Source organism: Macaca thibetana, chromosome 18, assembly GCF_024542745.1.
Source record: "Macaca thibetana thibetana isolate TM-01 chromosome 18, ASM2454274v1, whole genome shotgun sequence".
NCBI lineage: Eukaryota > Metazoa > Chordata > Mammalia > Primates > Cercopithecidae > Macaca > Macaca thibetana.
In genome coordinates, this window is record NC_065595.1 from 8,033,546 (window position 1) to 8,057,055 (window position 23,510).

At 34.5% G+C, this 23,510-nt stretch overlaps 1 long non-coding RNA gene across 1 annotated transcript in view; it reads right to left on the reverse strand.

The window, feature by feature from the left end:
• Nucleotides 1-4,764: 4,764 nt before the first annotated feature.
• LOC126941385 (uncharacterized) overlaps nucleotides 4,765-23,510 on the reverse strand; it is a 30,326-nt gene continuing 11,580 nt past the window's right edge. The window contains exon 2 of the long non-coding RNA XR_007721286.1: nucleotides 4,765-5,166. This is a non-coding gene — a long non-coding RNA (uncharacterized LOC126941385). The remainder of the gene's footprint in view (nucleotides 5,167-23,510) is intronic.

A 23,510-nucleotide genomic window follows, 5' to 3' on the forward strand; every position in this document is an offset into this window, starting at 1 on the left:
TGAAGATTTTAAAGTCCAAAGCCATCTAGATGCTTAACTATAACCTCAAGAGAAGGGACCAATCTTCAGATTATAGTTGCAACAACGAGAAGAAAAAAAAAATCGACCATAATGAGCATGTGGGGGATTCTTATGACTGTGCCTGGAATTTACTGACTAGGAACTCTTCCCATAAATGGTGCATCCTCCATGTAATTTGAAGAATTTACAGGCAAACCATATTCTATGTTTTAATAATGGCAGAGCATTGAGGACCATTCTACATCTACATCTATGTTGTCCTCTCATTATTTAAATCATACACAAGACTGAAATTCTAGGTGAGGTCTAAACTCCTTTCAATGACTTTGCTAACAGCCCCAACACACAGACACTCAATTACCCTTTTACAGTTTGTGTAGGCTTTCACTCCACACACTTTTATAACTGTAAATATTCTTAGGTACTCTTGCTTTTCCATGTGTTTTTAAGTACTCTGTTTTTAAGTAGGATTAAAAAAAATTCACCCACCTTCACCTTCAGTGTAATATTAGTCACCCATAAATAATTTATTTAAATTCCATTATATAATTAGTACATATCTACTACTCACACTAATAATTACTTGCAGTTATTATGGAGAAATGTTAACATTTTAAAATATTTGAAGTTTCTGAAGGAAAAGAGAAGGAAATAGGAGTTCTTCCCATTATGCCGCATCTCTTTCACCTTTAAAATCTTTATCAATAATTTAGAGCATAGCATTTGTCCTTTCCTCTTGTACTAATGCATTACATTGTAGCCTAGTGCCCTCAAATGTCAATGTGCCTCTCTAAGATATAAAATTAGCAACAGGGGCTTAGACAATTTAAAATTTGAAAGTCTTAAAAAGTATAATTAAACACAGGTGTGGAAGGTTAAGCCATCACTTTTGGAGAAAAATTTACTTCAGCCTTTAATAGAAGACATTGGTAGTACTTAACACGAAAACCATATTCTGGGCTAAAAAGGCAAGAAAAACATGAAATTCCTGTGTATTTTTTCTTCCTTAATTGCTCAATAGCCATTTTTTCAAATTGATTCCATCATAACCATGCAATTTAACATTTTTAAAATTTTAATTGATTTTAATATTGCAAGTGTCTTAACTGGTTCATTGCTCCCAATGGCATTACAGAGATATATCTCAAAAAAGGCTGTTGCTATATTAAATCAGTATATCAATACACCTTACATTAAGAAGCCAGAGCCTTAGAGAATGTATGAATCAAAGCAGAAAGAAAAATGGTTGCTGAACTTCATCTTTCCTAAAACAAACACATTAATGGAAAAACATCATAAAAAGTATTTTTTGTGTGCTGAGGGATACATAAAACAAAAATGCATCGCAGAGTAAATATTTCCCTTCCATATATTGATATAAAGCACTAAAATATTTTCTCCAGGGCAGGAAATTCAAATGCTTACATCAAAATAATGCATAAAGTATGTGAATAAAAAAAGTGAAGACCCTGTTTATGACAATCACTTCCTCAATAAATGAAGAAAGTAACTGTAGTACCTGTTTTTCTCACAGGGATATAGACAGTTCCAATTTATGACTTGCTTAGGCTCAAAATTGGTATGTAAGGAAATCTGTAGGCCTTTGATTGCACTTTCACTTACAGGTTAGAAGTACTGGTTTATGAACAGAATCTCCAAAGACAGACAATGTATTCCTGATCAAGTGAAAGCATAATACAAATTACACTACCCTATGTTTTAATCAGGGTTTACTGAAGAAAAATGCTTAGCAAAAGAAAAAAAAAAGGAAAGAGGAAGGAAGGAAGGAAAGGGGAAGGAAGGAAAGAAGGAAGGAAGGAAGGAAGGAAGGAAGGAAGGAAGGGAAGGAGGGAGGAGGGAGGAAAGGAGGGAAAGGAGGGAGGAAAGGAGGGAAGAAGGGAAGGAGAGAGGAAGGAAGAAAGGAAGGAAGAAAGGAAGGAAGGGAGGGAGGGAGGGAGGGAGGGAGGGAGGGAAAGAGGGAAGGAAAAACACTTTCTATGCAAAACTGCATCTGCAATTGCCCTTCTACCTATTGTGACTCTGATAATGATAACAAGATTAAATATCTACAATCTATTTTCAGATAGAATACTTCCCACACTTTTTTCCCCTCATGATGCCCAGTTGTACTGGCATTATTTTATTTATGAGAAAATGCTTGATTTGAATAAGTAACATGCTCAACTGCAAAGGGTGGAGCTGTGTTTGTCTCGAGTCATTAACAGGCTTATTATTAACTGGCTATGCTGTTGTGAATAGGAGACTAGTCTCTATCCGCTGATTGATGGAGTTGACAGAAAATAAGGCTCAAGTGGAACTGAGAAAATCTTTCCTTGGAAAACATGTATTCCTATGGTTGTCGTTCAATGATGACTTACATGACCATACTAGGTGGAACAGAAATTGGTGCTGTGAGCACAATTTTGCCAAAGTATTCACATAAGTGCTCCCAGAAACTGTGAGACCGTGAGGGTGAGAGAAAGGGTAAAATTCTGCCCCTAAGACTAAGCAAATAAAACAGACCAAAAAACCCCACAAAACAAAAAAACCCCAAAAAAAACAAAAAAAAAAAAACAAAGGAGAAATGGCTGTGTGTTGGAGGGATGGCAACAGCCATGAGAGATATTGAATATTGGTTGTAATAGTGCTTCCAAAAGTTGTATGAGAGATGGAACACACAGTTATAAACCAAGCAAACATGGACAGTTTTTATTAAGAATGTGTAATAGGGAATTGTTTCAAAATGAAATGTATTTTAAATGTAGGATGAACCTTCTCCAGGTAAAGTATTGATACATTTAATGCTTTCTATCAATATATGGAAGAGAAATACTTGTTACTGTAGTATCAGGGAAAAAGTATTAGGTTTATGTATCTCTCATATTTTTATTTATATCTAAAAGTTGTTCATTTAAATTGTTAAAAAAACATGTAAATAAGGAAATGCCATGTTTTAATGAATGAAATTGGTGTTAATTTCAGATCAATAGATAAGAGCATGTTTCAACATGGGAAAAGAAAGACCATGAGGCCAGTAAAAGGAGGAAGAGTTGTTGTGGTTGGAGTAAAGCGTGTGGACTGTTCACTTAAACAACTAGGTTGTATTTGTATGATCTGTGTGTGCTTTTTAAATGGCGAAAACTGTTGAGAAAATTGTACAATATATTACATAATTACCATAGAACCCTAATAGGTTGCCTTATTACAATCATTTTGTAAATGAAGTTGCTAGCTAGTTAATGGCAGAACTATAATTTAGAACTAGTACTTAGAAATTTTGTAGCTCATGGTCTTGCAACTGTATCATAAAACTGCAGGGAACATTTCTTTATTAATAGCTCAGACATCATACAGTAATTATTTTAAAAATATCAAAATAAAACCAGGAGTTGGTCAAGAGCCAATACTTAAGAAAAAGAGTCAGTCTTCAAAGCTAAAGGTGGAAAATACAGTCATTTTGCTCATCAGTAAGAAAGAAAGCAGAAGCCAGGGTACGTAATGATCAGTCCAAAGGATTGGATGAGATTCAAGGTCAGGACTGGCTGGACAAAATGAAGAGAAAGAAAAAAAATGGCACGAGAAAAGACATAGTTCAACCCATTTCCAGTGGAAGGTATCTTGATATTGGATTCGACATGTTTATTTGTATTTACTTACCTAATGTGTGCAAATTTTTAAAATAAATGTGTGTATGCACATTTATGTTTATAAAAGTTTCCCTCTAAGCTTGAAAATTATTCTAAGTTTTTATTTGTACTTCTGAAAATTCTTACAAACAACCCTGGTCTGCTCTCATATCTCCAGAGTCTGATTTGGGGTAGAAAAATGCCCTGATTTTAAAGCATGCTATCTATTTTATTTTTTTATTTTTATTTATATATTTATTTTGAGACAGAGTTTTGCTGTGTCACCCAGGCTGGAGTGCAGTGGTGTGACCTCAACTCACTGCAACCTCTACTGCCGGAGTTCAAGCGATTCTCCTGCCACACAAACTGCAGAGTAGCTAAGATTACAGACTCATGCCACCACACCCGGTTGATTTTTGTATTTTTAGTAGAGACAGGGTTTCACTGTACTAGCCAAGCTGATCTCGAACTCTTGACCTCTGGTGATACACCAGCCTCGACCTCCACAAGTGCGGGAGTTACAGGCATGAACCACCACGTCCGGCCAAAAGTCTGCTATTTAAACCTCCACGACTTTCTTATTTGGCTCCATTCTTTGTCTTTATTCACATATTTTATATCATTCTTTCCATATCATATATATAAATGCAAATTAACTGTTTGCATTTCTTAAAATATGCCTTATGTTTTATAGTCTCTGTGACTTAGCTCAAACTATTCACATCAGTAATGTCTGTCTCGCTATTTACTTTTCACCCAAGCTCTATGAATTTGAACAGTATCCTCTTATATAACAACTACTTCTGGTTAGATATATGTCTTATTTACTCTTTCTAACACGCTCTGCTAGATATCAATTTACATGTACAGTTGTCTGTATCCATTCCGATTTTAAGTGCTTAAAATGTAGGTTCTTAGTTGTTTGATTCCATGGAACAAATGTCCCAATAATTCAGTTATCTTTGCGACATTTTTGAAGACTTGGAATTAAAAATTCAATGAATAGAAACTGATTTTGCAAGTAATTATGATAGAGCACCTGCAGGAAGTGGGTAATATATACATTTACTTCATAAAAGGTAGACATCAAAATTCAGCAATCCGATAGGAATATTTATGGATCAGAAGCTTCTTTATTTTAATCAACTCAATTAATTGTTCCTAACAAACCTAATATCTAATTTTATATGTATCCCATGTAAGCTAACACAAACAATATTATCCTTTTAATTTCTGGAAGAAGCATGTAAGAATGTAAGATTTAAACATGTCTGCTAAGTTCTATAATTTCATACTTGGGCTAAGACAGCCAGATGTCAGTGTTATTGTTGTATATGTTACAATTTTAGTCTTGCTTTCTACTACTTTTCAGCTGAGTTTTACTACCATTGCTTGGAGTGGATTTTGCAGAAGAGGGAGTGAGAAGGTATTTTTCTTCTTTTCATCTTCCCTTCTTTCCTGCATCCCTCCCTCTTCCCACTTTCTCTCCTTCCCTTCTTCATTCCTTGCATTTTCATTTCTGGGGAATAAATTACATACATGGCACTTCTTACATGAGTGAGCTATGCCTATGCCCTTAAAAATTAATTATTAACCAGAAATTAAACTATATTTTACTTATCATTTTCAAAAATCATGCATGGGGAATTTAATTTTACATGGTCTTACATCATCTCTTTCAACCCTATATTTAATTTACAAAAAGTAATAAAACTTTTATTGAAGAGTTTGTAGGGTTATTTATCTTAAAAGGCCCTAGAACAATTGTTCATCATTTTGACTACATAATCTGATTAATTAAAGAGTATACATGTGTTTGCTACACATTGATTTTAATTTTAGATCAGTTACAGAAATTCAAGGTAACTTGTTATTTTCATTCAAGTAGAAAAATTATTAATAAAATATGATAAATATTTTATTTTTAATGTATTGAAAAGTCTTCACTAAATCACACACTATAAAACTTTATTGACATAAACATATTTTTAAGATCATTTTTCCAGAGATTTCCATATAGTGTACAAGTTAAAGAGAAATTTATTCGTGGACTTTGTCTTACATAGAATAATGTGTTTGGGAGGAAGGCTTTCCTAAGCATCTTGGAGTTGGGGTGATAATTACCATTGTTATATCTGCTTCCTGAGTGGACTATGTTGGGGATAAAAGAAGCTAACCAAAAATATGTTATTATTAGATGTTAATGGCATCATGTCTGTTTTATAGTTTACGTGTTTTAATGATAAATTACTGTAAAACTGATTTGATGATATGAACACCTAATAGCAAACAAATAGCTCTTAAATGATTTTTGCCAGGTTGAGGAATAAGTAACCTATGACTCCCAAATAAAAGTAAGAGAAAAAACCGTTCTTATTGTATTTTCTCTTTATCATATTGGAAAAAATTTCACAGTCAAGAAACAACAAAACAAAAAACAAACAACAATTCCCACAACCCAAAACTCTTTTACTCTTTCAGAACTGTGGTCTCATAATGACCAAGGAGTGCTGCTCCACAGCACTCCATTTCCATTTGAGCAGCAGGAGCCATTTCAGAGCGTGCCTCTCTACACTGATACACAGATGGAAAGAGGAAAGCCATTGTATTCCTCTTTGTATATCTTTTCACGAACACCAGTGTTGTCCCCTTGTGGGTTTGTGATATCCTTCATCCTCTCTCTTCGTAACAAGTGTAAATAGGCTTACATTTCATGCCCCAGTCAAATCAATCAAGAAAACAAAACAAAGTCACTCACTGAAAATAGAATGGGACGTTAGTGTTGGGTCAGGTTTTCTCTATTTTTAGGACAGCCATAAGGGAAATGTTCCTGGCAGAATCAAAACATATGAGATCAATGGATGCTTTCTTTAAAAAAAGAGAGGCAGTACTCACCTTCATGCCTTCATGCAGAGTTACCGGCTGTCACTGAAAACTAATTGTCATTAAATCTCCCTTTGAAACATTAAATGGAGTACAAGCATGTTGAAGATTATTGGGAAATTAAAAGCATGACATGTTTGAAACCTGTGATTAATATCACATTTATTGCAAAACTCAGTTAACAGGGCTCTTTGGAAGAAGTTTTATATCATATCAGGTTATTGATGAATAGCAAATTGAAATTTTCATTATGCTGAGATTATATTTAGAGTTAGGGAAAATAAGTCGCTATTCATTATTTAACCTCTCCAATGGTAAGTCAAGAACAGTAATTCTGAAAAGGTACACATTTTATAAACTTACACAGATAAATCTGCAATTTTTTTTTTTTTTTTTTTTACCAAATTTAGTGTAGAAAAGCTTACTTTCATTCCAAGTCTGTCATGTAAAATGGGCAATATATTTTAGGAGAAAAACTCTGAACTGAATGATTACAAATTGAAGTAAAAAATATAGGATACAAAATTGAATTCAAAATTTATTTCTAAACTTGTCTGAGAACTAAAGACTTGTTTGTTTCTGTGACTCAGAAATAAAAATATGCAATATGAGTATAATATTAATAAAGACTTCGCAATATTATTGTGAAAATCAAACAAGGTAACACAAGCACAAAAACTTTCATCGGTAAAGCTCAACATAAGCCTTACCAATACCTTCAGTCTGTTTTAGTGACCACAAATGTATGGAATTGGTATTACTAGGACGTATTTATAGGATTACATACACTTATAGACTTTAGACTATAATTTTCGTTTGCAGGTCAGTTGTGGCTTTGTTAGTTGGTGTTTCTAATTTTTTATATTTCTTCGAGATACTGAAATGCATTCTAGTCGAAACAGCTTTAAATGGACTAAAAACAAAGACATTTGAGGAAAGTGTTTCTCCTTTCTAATGTAATTCATGTTGCCACGTGAGTAAGATAATATAGTTCAATATTCTGATAAGGAAGAAGAGCTAATATCAACTGGTTATGTAAGCAGACAGAAAACATATAGACACCACCAATACTAGAGGGGAGCTGTCCAGAGAAAAAACAAATGTCCAAAGTACATATAGAATGTATATGGAAATGAGATGATCCAATTTTAAATAACACATGTGTCCAAATAACCAAAAAATTTTAGAAAATATTTTCATTGAATGATTTTTTAAATTCTGTCTATCAGAATTCACGGAATGAAGGTAATGCAGTACTCTTAGAGAAATTTAAGACTTGCAAGATTTATCTTCAGATGAAAGAGGTCCTTAAAATCGATTATCTGATATTTCATTGTAGGATTATAGAGAACAACCAACTGAATCTAGTTAGATAAAGCCAAGAAATAATAAAGATAACAAAAAGCATTAAACAGAAGAATACACCACTTCATGGGTGATGGGTTTAAACATACTCCAAACCTCAGCGTCATGCACTATACCTTTGTAACAAACCTGCAATTGTACCCCCCGAATCTAAAATAAAAGTTGAAAAAATTACAGAAATTAATAACACCCAACAAGGGTTTTTGAGAATATTAAAACTGAAAAAGATATATGTGAAATGATGAATGGAAAAAGAAAAAAATACCATTAACAGTAAGGAAATAACTTTTTAATATTGTTTCGTAAGCACTCATAAAATGATGACAAAATATGACTAACTTTGTATCGTTGAATTTCTCAATTTTAGTGTGGTAAACAAATTCCTTGAAAGATATAACTTAACAAATTAGACTCAAGAATATATTGCATATATAAACAGCTTTCTTTTATTAGAGTAATTACATTCATAAGTAAAACCTTCCTCTTCCCTTCCCAATAAAACTTTCAGCACCAGATGGTTTTATTGATGAATCCTATTTAACATGTAATAAAGATATAATAACAATCTTACATAAATTTTGGGGAAAATAAGAGCAAATTCTTTTCAACTTACTTTATAAACTAAGATATTAATACCAAAACTGCAAAAAAAAAAAAAAAAAAAAAAAAAAAAAGAATCACTAAGAAATGACAAAAGCCACTAAGAAATGAAACCACAAGTTTGTTAATTAAAAGGATAAACAAGATTGATAGAGTACTAGCTAGATCAATGGTCCCCTACCTTTTTGGCACAAAAGATCGGTTTTGTGAAAGACAGTTTTTCAAGGATTGGAGAGAAAGTGAGTGGAGTTTGTGATGAAACTGTTCCACATCAGATCATCAGGCATTAGTTAGATTCTCATAAGGAGTGCACAACCTAGATCCCTCATGTGCGCAGTTCACAGCAGGGTTCACGATCCTATGAGAATTTAATGCTGCTGCTGATCTGACAGGAGGCGGAGCTCAGGTGGTGATGTTCACTTGCCCCCACACTCATCCCCGGCTGTGCAGCCTGATTCTTAACTGGTTGGGGACCTCTGAGCTAGATTATCAAAGAAAACAAGAGAGAGGATCAAAATATGGACATTCGGAAACGACAAAAGTAAAATTATGACTGATAACGCAGAAATACAAAATATCCTCAGAGACTATTATGAATACCACTATGCACATAAACTAAAAATCAAGAAAATATGAATAGATTCCTGGAAATACAGTCTCCCAAGATTGAATCAAGAAAAATTGAAACCCCAAACAGATCAATATCATGTTCTAAAATGAAATCAGTTAAAAAAAACAAAAAAAAAAGCTACCAACCATACCATGTAAAGCACTGGACCAGATGGATTTACAGCCAAATTCTACCAAATGGGCAAAGAAGAGCTGGTACCAACTGTATTGAAACTATTTCAAAAAACTGAGCAAGAGGGTCTCCTCCTTAACTAATTCTATGAGGCCAGCACCACCCTGATATCAAAATCTGGCCAACACACGATAAAAAAGAAAACTGAAGGTCAATATCCCTAATGAACATACATGCAAAATTCTCAACAAAATACTAACAAACTGAATCCAGCAGCAAGTCAAAAAGGTAATTCACCACAATTAAGTTGGCTTTATTTCTGTGATGCAGGGTTGGTTCAACATACAAAAGTTAATAAATGGGACTACCACATGAACAGACTTAAAAACAAAAATTGATTCACCATCTCAGTAGACACAGGAAAAGTCTTCAATAAAATCCAGCATTCCTTCACACACAAAAAAACCCTCATGAAACTGGGCATCAATGGAACATACTCCAAAATAGTGAAAGTCATCTACGGCAGATATACAACCAACAGCAAACTGTATATGCAAAAGCTGGAAGCATTACCATTGACAATTGGAAAAAGACAAGGATGCCTAGTCTCACCACTCTGCTTCAACATAATACTGGAGGTCTTAGAGCAATCTGTAAAGAGAAAGAAACAAAAGTCATCTGAATAGGAAAAGATGATGTCAAATTATTTCTCAACATATGATGTGCTTCTATATGTAAAAAACCTGAAGGATTCTGCCAGAAGGCTCCTGGAACCAATAAATGACTTTAGTTAAGTTTCAAAAAACAAAATCAAAGTACAAAAATCAGTAGCATTTCTGTACACCAGTAATCTTCATACTGAGAGCCAAATCAAAAATAGAATATCATTTACAATGGTGACAAAAATAAAATAAAATAAGTTACCTAGGAATATAGCTAACCAAGCAAGTAAAACATCTCTACAAGAAGAACTACAAAACACTGATGAAAGAAATTATAGGTGACACAAATAGAAAAATATTCCATGCTTATTGATTGCAAGAAATAATAATGTTAAAATGGCCATGCTACCATTGAATCTACAGATTCAATGCTATTCAAACTACCAATATCATTTTTCACATTTTAGATTAGAAAAGATACTATTCTAAAATTCACATACACCAAAAAAGAGCCCAAATAGCCAAAGCAATAGTAAGCAAAAACCACAAAGCTGGAGGCATCACATTACCCACCTTCTACTACATGGCTACAGTAACCAAAAGAACATGGTACTGTTACAAGAACGGATACATAGAACGATGGAACAGAATAGATAATTCAGAAATAAAGCCACATACCTACACCAATCTGATCTTTGACAGTCAACAACAACAACAAAAGCAATGGAGAAATGATTCCCTGTTTAATAAATGATGCTGGGATAGCTGGCTAGCCATATGCAGAACAGTAAAACTCAGCACCTACCTTTCACCATATACAAAAATTAACACAAGGTGGATTAAAGGTTTAAACTTAAAACATCAAACAGAATCCTAAAAGAAAACATAAGATACACTATTCTGGACATTGGCTTTGGAAAGAGTTTATGACTAAGTCCTCAAAACCAATTGCAACAAAAATAAAAGTTTGCAAGTGGGACCTAATTAAACTTCTGCACAGCACAAGAAACTGTCAATAGAGTAAACAGCAACCTAAAATGGGAGAATATATTCACAGGCTATACATCTGACAAGTGTCTCATATCCAGAACCTACAAATAACTTAAAAATTCAATAAGCAAAAAACAACCCCATGAAAAGGTCTGCAAAAGACATCAATAAACACTTCGCAAATGAAGGTATACAAGTGACCAACAAACATAAGAGAAAATAGTCAACATCACTAATAATCGGAAAAATGCAAATCAAGATCACAAAGATGTATCATTGCATTCCAGTCAGAATAACTATTATTAAAAAGTCAAAAAAATATAACAAATGCTGGTAAGGCTGTGAAGAAAAGGAAACCCTTCTACACTGTTAGTGGGGATATAAATTAGTTCAGCATCTGTGGAAAGCAATTTGGAGATTTCTCAGAGAACTATCATTTGACCCAACAACCCCATTACTGTATATATATCCAAAAGAAGATAAATTATTCTACCAAAAAAACATGTGCAGTCATTTGTTCATCACAATACTGTTCATAATAGCAAAGACACAGAATCAACTTAATGTGGCTATCAATGGTGGATTAGATAAAGAAAATGTGGTACATATACCCCATGGAATGCAATGTAGCCATAAAAAATTGCCAGAATAACTGAGAATATTATGTAATTTTACAATAAATGCACGGCAAGTATTTAGCAAATGTTGACAGCTATAAATGATTGTTCAATATCAGAAACTATAGTTAACATCATTAATTGTTAGACTGAATGCTTTCCTGTTCTCCCCAATTGGACTGACAACAGAAAAGGTTTCCTGCATTCACATTTTTCTTCAATATTGTATTAAAAGCTCTAGCCAGTGCTGTACAGCAGAAAAATGGAATAATTGGCATAAAAAACTTAAATGGAAGGGAAAACTGTCTCTACGTGCACATGGCATGTGCATAGAAATACCCAAGTGATCACCAACTAATGCATAGAATAGAAATTTTAGATAAATTTAACATAATTTAAAGACATACTTATTATATAATAGCTGCAAAAATAGAAAATTCAAATAAAAGTACAATTAATAGTAGCATTAAAAACATATAATAGTTTCATGTAAATTAAATAGATTTGTAAAATACACTGAAAAGCACACAACATAAATTTATAAATGTAAGACCTTAAAGAATCACAGGACTTATTTTGTTGTTACATTTGAAGGCTAAACATTTTTAAGTGCCTATTGTTCCCCAATTTTTTTTAATAGGTCACAATCAATCAAAATGAAAAAGGATTCTTTTGTAGAAAATGGTAAGCTGATTCTAAAATGTGTATGGAATTGCAAAGATCCTAGATTAGCCCAAACAATTTTGAAAAGGATGATAAAATTTGAAGAACATATGCTACCTGATTTAAGTCTTTATATACAGCTTCACTGATTACCACAGTATGGTATTGGAATAAGCAGACAAAGAGAAACGAAACACAGATGTGGTCAGTAGATTCTTGACCATGGTACTAAAGTAATTCAATGGAAGAAAATATAGTCATTTTTTGGCAAATGATATTAGAACAACAGGATGGTCATATAGAGCAAAACAAACTTCTACTACTATCTTACACTACACAGAAACACTGTATTTATAACGAGTTATATATTTAGAGAATAGCCTGAGTAAATACTTATACTGAGTAAAAGTACACAGCAATACAAAGGAATAAGCACAGCAATATGTATTAATCACAAAAACATATGCTGAGTGGCAGAACCCATAAAAAACTACAGTATAGTGTATGATTGCATTTATATGACTTTCTAGAACAACCAGTACGAATCTACAGTGAACAAAATCAGATCAGTTGTTTCCTGGGGCAGAGAATTTCAAGAATTGAATAGAGAGGGTTCAAGGCGATTTCCTGAGCAGTATAAGAGTTCTCTATATTAATGGACATGCATCTGGGTATATACTTTTATCAAAACTCATCAAATGATGTATATATATGTAATTCTGCGTATAAATTATAATCAATATTTTTTTAATTTGAAAAGAAAATAAATATAGACAGGAAAGGTATCTAATAAGTTTCTTTGAGAGCATACACATACAAAAGTGGAATGCAAAGTACTGACTCAAAAAAAAAGACTAGATAAACATACTTTCAAAAGCATAATATCCAAATAAATGGCTTATGGTGATTTATAATGTGAAATTTGTGAAAGCTCCTTGATATATTTTGGCTCTGTGTCCCCACCCAAATCTCATCTTATAGCTCCCATAATTCCCAGGTGTTGTGGAAGGGACCCAGTGGGAGATGATTGACTCGTGGGGGCGAGTCTTTCCCATGCTGTTCTCATGATAGTGAATGGGTCTCTCAAGATCTGATGGTGTTAAAAGTGAGAGTTTCCCTGCACACGCTCTCTTTTTGCCAGCTGCCACCCACATAAGATGTGACTTGCTCCTCCTTGCCTTCTGCCATGATCATGAAGCTTCCCTAGCTACGTGGAACTGTAAGTCCATTTAAACCTCTGTCTTTTGTGAACTGTCCAGTCCCAGGTGTGTCTTTATGAGCAGCATGAAAACAGATTAATACACTCCTGTAATATGGTAGATCAAATTCTGGTTTATAAGTCCATTTTATGTTCTTTGCATTTTATTAAAAATATTCCTGGAAAACACGAATTTATGGCCATTTTAAAATAATTGACTAGGCAATTTCTGAAATCATTACAGATGTCCTAAATTTGTTTCCTAGTTGGCTAATATTATTAATGTATTATTCATGATACTAATTTATCATTAACTATTAATGGTATCTAAAGTTTCTAATACTTAGTTTTAGATATCTTCTCTAATTCATATATTTGTTTTTCTATAAGCTTTTCATTTCTCTGATTGCTTTCAAGACGTTCTTTTTAGTTATAAAATTTGTTGTTTTCTGAAATTCTGAAATGTGTGACTTGGTGTATGTTTTTCAGATGACCATTATTTCTTCACATATATTAACATACATCTTGGCTGTTACTTCTTCACATATATTTCTGCCAAATTTTAGTTCTTGAACTTCTAGACTTTCAATTACATGTAAATTGTAACATTTGATCTTGCATGCTCTGTTTTCTGTGTGCATGTGATTCATTTTCCTCTTTAACTTTCATGTGTGTGCAAATAAAACACTTTGAATTGGCCTCTTTTCATTTAACTCTTTTCAAGTTAAATGACTATTTTATAAACTATTAAAAATATATTGATGAACCTGTGGTTAATGTTTTCCATATCCTTTACTATGGTTTTCATTTCTAGCATTCCCATCTGATTATTTCCAATAATTTCCATCTTTCTGATAAAGTTAGCTATCTGGTTATTCACTATGCCCACTTTTTCTGCTATAGCCTTCAATGTATTATTCATAGTTATTTTACATTATGTCTTGGATAATCCCAATAGGTTAGTCATGTTTCAGTCTGGTACTACTGATTGCTTTCACTCTTGAAAAGAAGATTTTTCAATTTTTTTTCTTGTTTCAGTTTCCAAAATTATTCTTCTTATTAATTTCTATTGATTTCTAGTTTTATTACATTGTGGTTAGAGAAGATCCTTGATGTTATGTCAGTTTTTTTTTTCTTTTAACATTTTCAGACTTGTTTTGTGACTGATATAATTTGGCTCTGTGTCCCAACTTAAATTTCACCTTGAATTGTAATAATCCCCACATGTTAAGGGTGGCGCCAGGTAGAAATAATTGAACCATGGGTACAGTTGCCTTCATACTGTTCTCCTGTTAGTGAATAAGTCTTATAAGATCTGATTGTTTTATAAATGAAAGTTTCCCTGCACAAACTCTTCTGTCTGCTACCATATAAGACAAAACTTTGCTCCTTATTCACCTTTAGCCATTATTGTGAAGTCTTCTCAGCCATGTGAAAAGGTGAGTGAATTAAAACTTTTTTCTTTTCAAATTACCCAGTCTTTAATATGTTTTTATTAACAACATGAAAACTGACTATACAGCAAATAGGTACCAGGAATTGGGTGCTGCTGGTAAGATATCTGAGAAAATGGTAGCAACTTTGGAACTGGGTAAGAGGCAGAAGCTGGAACAGTTTGGAGGACTCTGAATAAGACAGGAAAATGTGGGAAAGTGTAAAACTTCCTAGACACTTGGAGCCCTCAGAAGACACAAAGATATGGGAAAGTTTGGAACTTCCCAGAGACTTGTTGAATGACTTTGACCAAAATGCTATGGTAATATATACAATAAAATCCAGGCTGAGGTAGTTGCAGATGGACGTGAGGAACTTGTTGGGAACTGGAGCTAAGGAGACTCTTGTTATGCTTTAGCGAAGAGACTGGCAGCATTTTGTCCCTGACCTAGAGATCTGTGGAACATTGAACTTGAGAAAGATGATTTAGGATATCTGGAAGAAGAAATTTCTAAGTGGCAAAGGATTCAAGAAGAGGAAGAGCATAACATTTTGGAAAATTGGCAGCCCGATGATGTGATAGAAAAGAAAAACCCATTTTCTAAGTAGAAACTCAAGCATGGTTCAAAAATTTGCATAAATAACACGGAGCGCCACTGAGTTAGAGTCTCCCCAACTGAGCTGGTCTTGGCAACAAACTAGCTGATTTTTTTTTTTTACAATAAAAATATATAACATTCCATTATTTCTCGGCTCTAAATTCCAGAAAGAGTTTGTAAACCAAAACAAAAAAAATATTTTAGAAGTAAAATTATTATAAATATGATCTTTAATTTTCTTCACTTTTATTCCTTACAGAGTGATATGGTTAGCCTTTGTGTCCCCACTCAAATCTCATCTTAAATTGTAATCCACAGGTGTTGGGGGAGAGACCTGGAGAAAAGTGATTGGATTATGGGGGTTATTTCGCCCATGGTGTTTTCATCCTAGTGAGCAAATTCTCACAAGATATGATGGTTTTATAAATGATAGTTTTTTCTGTGCTCACACACACTCTCTCTTGCCTGCTGCCATGTAAGTCACGCCTGCTTCCCCTTCTGCCATGATTGTAAGTTTCCTGAGGCCTCCCCAGCCATGTGGAGCTGTGAATCAATTAAACCTCTTTCCTTTATAAATTACACAGTCTCAGGTATTTCTTTATGATGGTGTGAGAATGGACTAATATACAGAGAAAACCAAATTTGTCTCTCTATCATAGAGACAATTAAAATTAAAATTCCTAGACACCCTGTGGCTTTTTAGTATACTATTTTGAGACGTTGACTATGTATGAAATGTAAATGAATTCTTGATAATAAGACTTTATGTATTATCAGGTGCTAATGGTTGATAATCACTTGCTGCATATGAATATATCAGACCACAAACTAGAATTTAGTATTATTTCATCAATAACACAGCATTGTTTTTCTTTAAGGTATTCCTCGTGTTAACTGTTTATTATTTTTAAGGTATTTCCCTTGGCTTTAATTGTCATATCATACAGGAAAACATTACCTATTCCTTTTCCCCCCAAATAGGAAACGAAAGCTTAAAGAGGTAATGATTTGCCTTACATTATGCAATTTAAAATTATGTGAGCTATAATTTGAACCAAAAATATTCAAGTCAATCTTCTAAACCATTTCTAGAAAACTCCACATTTGAGTAATTCTGAAATATATTCATTTACCTCACAGAAAAACTCTGACATTATAAAGCAATGATATATCATCTCTGTTTTAAGTATGATTCAAACTAACTTATGTTAAAATATAGAAAGCCTCTCTCTCTCCATATATATATATACACACACACACACACACACACATATCCACACACACACACACACACACACACACACACACACACACACATATCCACACACACACACACACACACACACACACACACACACACATATCCACACACACACACATATCCACACACACACACACACATCCACACATACACATCCACACACACACACACACACATCCACACACACACACACACACACACATCCACACACACACACACACACACACACACACACACACACATCCACACACACACACACACATACACACACACACACACATCACACACACACACACACACATCCACACACACACACACACACACACACACACACATATATATATAAATATACTTTTAAGTACAAAAGTTTTCTATTGTTTTTAATTTGGAAATTATCTTTTCTTCTGATTTTAATTTTGCTAGTTGTTATTAATCAAATTAAAACACAGAAATTTAATTAAATATTTATGTGTCACTCAAGAAAAATAAAGCCTAATTTAAAAAAGTTAATATTAGCACTCATATAAATTTATTTCAGCCACAACCTAGAGATTATATTTTAATATATATAATATGAGATTTAATATTTAATGTAATGTTTTATCTATGCTTTTGATAAATATTTTATTTATTTTGGTTGACAACACCAATTTTCAAGTTAATGTATTCCAGGTACCCATGTAGCAATCGGGAGACTATTAGATCTGCATAGTTTTTCTAGCCAAAGATTGGTAACATAAGAAACATTAGGAATGGAAGTTATATTAGTTACCTACTCAATGCTGTTCCTAATAAAGGAATGTTCCCTTTAGGGTGTTGTTAATTGTTCAGTTTACTCATTAAATGATTCAGAGTTCAAAAATCTACAGCCATTCCCTGAAGAGCTCAGTCTGCTGCCTAAAAAATTCCATAGTAGTAAAAATTATCTCCAGGACTTGATCTATTTTTAACAATTAATTAATTGTATTTAATTTTCTACTTGAGTACCTTTTTGGCATTTCTTTCATTTTTATTGGGTTCGTTATAGCACCTTCCTTTTGATGATTAAGTAATTTGCTGTCATTCATAGTCATTTATATTATTTTTAGAAAATTTTCCCAATTTACGCTTCCAGAGTGAGTCATGTTGTATACATTTGTTTAATATTCCTTTAATTATTCAAAAGATTTTTAAAATCCTGCTTCTATAAAGTAATTAGAAATTGTTTTGAGAAAAATTTAATTATATCCTTTAAATTTTACATCATTATTGCAATATATTTTGGAAGTTCAGCCTATACTTCTAACATGAGTCCTAACTGGCTTATTCCCTGCTGATTTAATCTTCCATGGTACTCCTCTTTAACTGATCAATTCACGTACCTCTTCCATAAGGGTTTACTGAATAAATACTGTTTTATAAATATTGTTTTATAATATGAGGACACAGTACTCAGGATGATGGGGGAGAATCACAAACAACTTAAATTCACGTGAGGGAGCATAAAATAAATCACTAAATGTATCAACAATTTTATTTTAGGAAGTGAGAATTCATATGATAACTTCACTGTCCAATCTGCAAATTCTCTCTTTCCCTTGCTCTGTTTCTAGCACTTGTCTTTGGAAACAACCATGTAGGAATGCTGGAAGTGTTTCTCTGTGGGTTCATCCACACAGCATTCAAATCCATTTTCCTTTCTGATCTCACCAGATTCTTAGGGGTATTAGGTTTTTGCTGTCAAAATGGTATTATGTGTGACGTATTATGTGTGACATATTATGTGTGACATGGGCATTATGTGTGACGTTTTCATATTGACTATCATTATTTAGTCAAAACATATGCAGTATATATGAGAAATCTGTGTTCTAATCTATCGTATCACAAAACAACAACAACAACCTCAAAAATAATTGTCAGCATCCAATAAAAGGAAACCACTAAGGGAAAGCACAAGCAGTTCTATGTGATGACCACATCCGAGAGTCCACATAGAGCTGATTCTCTCCTGCTTCCATTTTAAGAACATGTGTTAAAATGTGTCATATCTTCATGTGTTTATAGCAACATTTTAAAATGTTGCTTTTCTAACCTCATATACAACAAAAATAACTTTATAAGATGAAGTGTTTGAAGACTGATTTCCTAGAAGTCTAGATTTCTCCAAAGAATATTTGGGAATATCTATCACTTTCAACAACTGTATTCTTACATAATAGCGCAAATGCTTCTCATAGAACAACAAGATTCCTCAAAGATTTCTTTTTCATTTCCACAATTTAGAAATAATAATCAGGTTTCCACAGCACCTCTTGACAATAAAGGCCTCATGATTTTCTAAAAAGAGCATAGTCTTATGGAATCATAGAATATTACAAACCAAAGGAATCTTATAAATCACCAATTGCAGCATTTCTGTTAGCATACGTGATAATCTCCTCCAAGGGAATGAATGGAAAAGACAATACCTTAAACTCTTCATTCTATATATTTGTTACTTGCTAATGGTCTATTTGGAATAAAACATTCTAATGTATTTAAAACAAGTTTGAAATGTACTGATGTAAAGTGACCACTCATTTTATATGTTAGGGAATTAAATAGAACTTGTACATAATAAAAAAAAAAAAGCTTTTTTTTTTTTTTTTTTTTTTTAAATCAGAAACCAAAATTACAAAATGGATCCTTATTACGTACATGTACTTTATGTGATACTAAGTTTTAGGAATCTCTAGAAGGTACCCTCTATTCTAAATTTATTATTTAGGCAACAGTTTCTTGTCTAAAGACTTCTTATATGAAGGATTAAAATCCATTCAGATTTTTGCTATTGTTGCTTAGCACACAAGTAATCATCAGGAAATTAAAATTATCAACTGAACTAATGTAACTATGAGGAGCTGAAAGACACCTGAGAAGCAGACTTTGAGTAAACAGTATATAAAATTTAACTCTACTTTTGGGTGAACTTGAGTGAACTTGGGATCAGATTAATTTCAATGCTTGGACAGTTCTAATGTAAGTCCCTCCCCTACATAAATGGGGAGGGGCTGGGAGCAGTGATTCACACCTGCAATCCCAGCACTTTGGTAGGCTGAGATGGGTGGATTACTTGAGGCCAGGAGTTCAAGATCAGCCTGGCCAACATGGCAAACCATGTTCTTTACTAAAAATACAAAAATTATCTGGGTGTGTTGGAACATGCCTGTAATCCTAGCCACTTGGGAGGCTGAGGGAGGAGAATCTCTTAAACCTGGGAGACAGAGGTTGCAGTGAGCCAAGACTATGCCACTGCACTCCAGCCTAGGCAAAGAGTGAGAATCTGTCTCAAAAATAAAATTAAAATTAAAAAAATACAAATAAATGGAGAGAGACTCCATCGCAGATATTCATTCTTTAAACGAGTCTTTATTGAGATGACCTCACTTTATAACAGTGATTACTCTTGAGGCACTGGGGATAAATCAAAATACAAAACCCAGAAATTTACTGCTATTATGAAGCATACATTCTAGTGCAGAGGTAGACAATTTACAAAGTAATTAAGATGGAGGTTGTTTTAAGTATATTATTTTGCTCTGGCACATATTTCAGAAACAACGAGAATGACAAAACCAAAACGAGAAAGAAGAAGTCTGAGTGACTGACAAAACAAAATTATATTTCCTTGGTCACATGTAGTTATGAACTAACTGCATGTACTAATATAAGGGAGCATTTCTTTAGTTGGAAGAAAGGGCTCTCATGGCAGAAAAAAAATTAATAATGAAGGCATATAATTGTCCTTATTGTTTCTACTTAAATGTAATGTATGTCACCTTCTCTTAAACCCCACTGGACAAGTGAGGCCACTGAAACAAATGGAAGGGAGAGATGCATTCTCCAATCATGGGAGACTGTCAAGCACCTGGGAGTAAACAGGTATATATATATATATATATATATCTTCACACCAGGAACACTGAAAGTTTGCAAACAGTACTTCAAACTAGTGGTAGCAAGTTTCCGGGTAAGAGCTTTACAGAAAAAAAAAAAAAAATGGAGACGGGACTGAGGCATACCAAGAGTTAGGGGTTGTGGTATTAAAAATTAAGTAGATGAGTCAAAGGAGACCCACGATAGCAGCTTTGGAGTGAAGTCTTGAGGGAGGTGAAGGAGTGGAGCAGAAGCACACTCTGCAGGGCGAGCCCATGTGGAGCCCAGTGTGGGTGAAGCTGACTGAGAAAGGGTGGGAAGAACAGGAAACAAAAAGAGGTTCAGAGAAAAACTGGCTGAGGCAGATCAAGTGGGATTTTGAAGATCAATTTGAGGGATTTGACTCTTACTTGTAGTGAGATTAAAAGACATTGTGGGGTTTTGATCATAGAAGTGCCAGAGTGACTTAATTTTTTATAAGACCACTCTGGATGCTTTGTGAGTAAACTAAAATTTTCAAGAATCAAATAAGAGGACAGTTCGGAGGTTATTTTTTTACCAGCTAGTAGAGATGACAGTGAAATATTCCAGAAAGATATTAGTGAGAAGAGTCAAATGCTAGTTTTATTTGAAGGCAATGCATGCTGATTGATGATATATGTCACAGGCAGGAATTATTTTCTGCCTGTATTTACCAAGTGTGTTTATAGAAGTAGGATATTAAGGAAGGCATAGTGTCAGGCTTCCAAAAGAATGGACATGAAAGTGACTACATCAATAGGAAACTGTATATAAAAGTTGGAAGTTCAGAGGAAAGGTCTAGACTTTTAGGAAACTGAAATATATATATTATATTTTTAATATAAACACGCACATACAAATATATATAATTTGTATGTATATTTTACTTTATTTTTTGTTCCTCCTTAATAATTTAAGAATGTGGCCATAGTGATCATATTTTTCAAAAAAGATCCAATAATAAATATCTTCTTCAAAGAAGATATGTAACTCAAGTTGAAATCTACCAAAAAAAAAAGTAACTTATTCATAGAGAGAACACTATGTATTAGTCTGTTCTCACACTGCTAATAAAGACATACCTTAGACTAGGCAATTTATAAAGGAAAGAGGGTTAATTAACTCAGAGTTCATGGCTGGGGAGGTCTCAGGAAATATACAGTCATCGCAGAAGGGAAGGCAAACACATCCTTCTTCACAACATGGCAGGAGCGAGAAGTATGAAAACCGAGCAAAGGGGGAAGTCCATTATAAAACCATCACAGGAATCACATGAAGGAAATTGTCCCCACGATTCAATTACCTCCCACTGGGTCCCACCCACAATGGAAATTATGGGAACTGTAATTCAAAATGTGATTTGTGTGAGGACACAGTCAAACCATATCATTCTATCCCTGGTCCCTCTCAAATATCATGTCCTCACATTTCAAAACACAGTCATGCCTTTTCAACAGTCCTTTAAAGTCTCAGCTCACTTCAGCATTAACTCAAAAGTCCAAGTCGAAGGTCTCATCTGAGACAAGGCAAGTCCCTTCTGCCTATAATCCTGCAAAATCAAAAGCAAGTTAGTTACTTCCAAGATACAATGGGGGAACAGGCACTGGGCAAATACACCCACTGCAAATGGGAGAAATTGGCCAAAACAAAGAGACTACAGGGCCCATGCAAGTCTGAAATCCAATAGGATATTCATTAAACGTTAAAGTTCCAAAATTATCTCCTTTAACTCCATGTCTCACATCCAGGTCACACTGATGCAAGAGGTGGGGTCCCACAGCCTTGGGCAGCTCCCCCCCATGACTTTGCAGGGTATAGCCCCCTTTCTGGCTGCTTTCATGAACTGGCATTGAGTGCCCATGGCTTTTCCAGATGCATGGTGCAAGCCATTAGTGGAGCTACCATTCTGGGGTCTGAAGGATGGTGACCCCCCTCTTACAGCTCCACTATAAAGTGCCCTTGAGAAGACTCTGTGTGGGGGTTCCAACCCCACATTTCCCTTCCACTCTACCCCAGCAGAGGTTCTCCATGAGTGCTGCACCCCTGCAGCAAACTTCTGCTGGGACATCCAGGTATTTCCATACATCCTCTGCAACCTAGGCAGAGGTTCCTAAACCTCAGTTCTTGTCTTCTTTGCACCCACAGGGCCAACACCATATGGAAGCTGCCAAGGTTTGGATCTTACACCCTGTGACGCAATGGCCCAAGCCTGGATATTGACCCCTTTTACCATGGCTGGGGCTGAAGTAGCTGGGACACAGGGCACCATGTCCTGAGACTGCACAGAGTTGGGGTGCCCTGGGCCCAGGTCATGAAAACATTTTTCCTTCTAGGCCTCCAGGCCTGTGATGGGAGGGGTTGCAGTGAAGGTCTCTGACATGCCCTGGAGGCAATTTTCTTATTGTCTTGGTGGCTAACATTTGGCTCCTCATTACTTATGCAAATTTCTGCAGTGGGCTTGAATTTTTCCTCAGAAAATGGGTTTTTCTCTTCTATCACATCATCAGGCTGCAAATTTTCCTAACTCTTATGCTCTACTTCCTCTTGAATGCTTTGCCACTTAGAAATTTCTTCCACCAGATACCTAGATCATCTCTGTCAAGTTCAAAGTTCCAGGGATCTCTAGGGCAGGGACAAAATACTGCCAGTCTCTTTGCATAGTGAGAGTGAACTATACTCCAGTTCCCAAGAAGTTCCTCATCTCCACCTGAGACCACCTTAGCCTGGGCTTTATTATCCATACCACTATCAGCATTTTGGTCAAAGCCATTCGACAAGTCTCCAGGAAGTTCCAAATCTCCCTACATCTTCCTGTTTTCTGAGCCCTCCAAGTCTAGGAAGTTCTAAACTTTCCCACGTTTTCTTATCTTATTCTGAGCCCTCCAAACTATTCCAGCCTCTCATGTTATCCAGTTGTAATGTCACTTCCAC